The following is a 3,307-nucleotide window of genomic DNA, read 5'->3' on the forward strand; positions in this document are numbered from 1 at the left end:
TTTATGTTTTGGTTTATATGTTTTGCTTAGATACTTTTATCTCCATTAAACAATACAAACTGTGATGACTCCTCTTATGGGAGATTTTGGAGAATAGGTTTTATGTATTTGTGTCCCTTTGGGGTTTTCCTTATTTCTATCATATGTATATATTGTTATGCTCGAACCGGTTATCTTCGCAGCCGGATCTTGAGTCTTGATATTCCTGTTTTTGACACTCCTCTGTTTATATATAATCACGCGTTGGTTATCCTTGTTCGTTACGTTATCGATCGGAGTGTTACGCTCTCGAGTTGCGGTTTTTTTTTACCCCTTTTTCTACAAAGGCTCCTAGTTATAATCAATCATTCATACTACTATACGTACTAAATTTTTATTTTAGAGGTCGTAATACCTTGCCATCTCTGAATTATGACTTAAGCATAAGACTCTGTATGGTAGGGTGTTACAACTCCCATAAAAAAAGTGAAAATTTTGAATTAATCTATGTAAGTCGTTTTGTCCAAAACAATTAAAACAGGGACAAAAATTGAAGAACAGTTTAGAAACATATCCAGAATAATAGAAGAATAGAAAAAATTAAAATAGGAGGTAAAAATTCTAAATTATCCTAAAAACATTCTATTAGAAACAAAAATTTGAAGAATAGGAACAAAAACATATCCAGAATAAAAGAGCAGATCCAAAATACAAGAATAGATATAAGCTAGACTAAACAGAGCAACCAAAAGAAGGGAACATGGCTCAGGAAAATGAAACGACGACAGAAAAGTAGAAGCATAAGGGCAGTATAGAAGCACGGCAGCACGAGAATAGAGGATGCTGAAGGTGCCTAGAAGATAGCTACGACGCGAGAACGATTGCGGCCTGCGGGACACTAAGCTAGTAAGGCGAATTAGTTGCTCCGAGACGGCGACGCAATGATAAAAATGATGAAGGAGATGCAACGTTGAACAAGACGTCGGTGATGGTGGTAAATGGCGGTGATGGATTTGGTTAGAAGTAAGATTTGAGAATGAAAGTTATGAGATAAAATAAATATAAAAGAAATAATAAAAGTTTTAACTGCGAAAAATTAATTTAAAAATAAAAATATAAAGAGTACTGATTCATTAAATAATTAAAGACTTTATAAATTGGTGATTCACCAAAATATTAAGGAGTATTGTAAACGTAGTCATATTAAAATAATACGAATATATTAATTTTTTAATTTATAATTAACGGTTTTAAATAATTATTTTTTTTAAACCGAATAAACATAATTAATTATATAAGTATAATAATATGAATACATTTATTTTTATCAAATTAAATTAAGTTATTAATTAAATTATATCTATTTAAATTTCAAATTAAATTTATTTCTTTTAACTCATTAAATATAATTTTTTCAGACTTTTTTTATATTAAGTTTTCTAAACTATTTATTTATTGGGACATAGTCTATTGCTATTTTAATAAAGACAATTAGATTGGAAAAATATTCCCATGCTATAAAAGAACCAATTTAATAAATACTTTTAAAGTTGAAATAAAGTTTTTTGTTTTCTATGTTAAAGAGTAGTTAATACTTTTTATTCTTATATATGAGAGTCTTTATTTTTATCTTTTTTTTTTCTTCTTCATCTCAACACTACCACAATTTATCTTCAATGTAGTTATTATTATAGATATTAAATTTAAATGTTAAACATTAAATCTTAAATTTTTTATAAGTGAAAATTAAAAAACAATTTTAACAAAAAATAATTAATTTAAAATATTATATATACTAAAATTAGGAATAATATTTTCGTGTATAAATATATATAATTTTATTTATTTTTAATATATATTTATATAAATAATTAATTTAATAGTTAATTTTGATTTACGTCTAATGATGTTTTTAATAAATATATAAACTATTAATCGATTATAAATTGTTATTAAAAATGATCAACAAAGGATTATTAAAAAATAAACTCTTTTAGCTACGAATTGAAACACTTACAAATTAAAGTGATTAATCACGGTATATTATATCCCTCTTTTGAATAAAAAAAACTTGGGCATAGTTGAAGCAACACACAATTGAGTTAGACTTAGACAGGAACGAACGACCGAAGTTACTGCCTTCTTCATATGTCCTTCTTGATTTTAAATGTTATTATTAAATTAAGTCACAAATCGTATTATGAGGTTATTCAAATTTCAATTTATTTTACATCATTCGGTGGCAATTATTTAATAAGCGCCAAGCAAATTCAAAAAATTAAAACACAGTGGGCAAAAGAGATAGAAGACAAAGAACTTTTTTCATTTTCATCCATGGAGTATCAGTTTCTTCTTGATTCACCTTACATGGGTTAGTTGCTTCTGCAACACAGCCATCTTTAAAAGTGAGTAAACTTTCCTCTTTTCCATGCTTTTGGTTTCTCTTTCTTTCCCCTTGGGATTTTAAGGCGTTGAATATATTTGAATAGTTTTTTTTTAATTTTAAGGATAAGGAACCATATATTTTGTGAAGAAAATATTTTTTATGTCTCTAATGAAAAGGCTTGATGAAACCACTATGAGTAGCTGCTGTTTCATCGATAACCCACTATTAGTCATAGCAATTATATACATCATACTAAAAAGCATCAGAGATCCATAAGAGAATTTGTATTATGTTTGACTAATAAAATTTTCTAAACCAATCGTCAAACAAATTGAATGTAGAAATAGTTACTTTTGATTTAAGTCTAGTGATGTTTTCAATAAATATATAAACTATTAATCGATCATAAGTTGTTATTAAAAATAATCAACAAGGGATTACTAAAAAATAAACTCTTTTAGCTACTAATTGAAACACTTACAAATTAAAGTGATTAATCACGGTATATTATATCCCTCCTTTGAATAAAAAAAACTTAGGCATAGTTGAGGCAGTAGACAATTGAGTTAGACTTAGACCCGAGCAAGGTTATTGTCTTGTTAATATTTTTTTATATTAAATTTTCTAAACTATTTACTTATTGAGAACATAGTACATCGCTATTTCAATAAAGTCAATTAGATTGGAAAAATATTCTCATGCTATAAAGGAACCAATTTAATAAATACTTTTGAAGTTGAAAATAACATTTTCTGTTTTTCATGTCAAAGAGTAGTTAATTCTTTTTATTCTTATATTCATAGTCTTTATTTTTATCTCTTTTTTTTTTCTTTTTCATCTTAACACCACCACAACTTATCTCAAATGTAGTTATTATTATAGATATTAAATTTAAATGTTAAAATTTAAATCTTAAATTTTTTATAAGTGAAAATTAAAAAA

The sequence above is a fragment of the Arachis duranensis genome, chromosome 6 (genome assembly GCF_000817695.3).
Source record: "Arachis duranensis cultivar V14167 chromosome 6, aradu.V14167.gnm2.J7QH, whole genome shotgun sequence".
NCBI lineage: Eukaryota > Viridiplantae > Streptophyta > Magnoliopsida > Fabales > Fabaceae > Arachis > Arachis duranensis.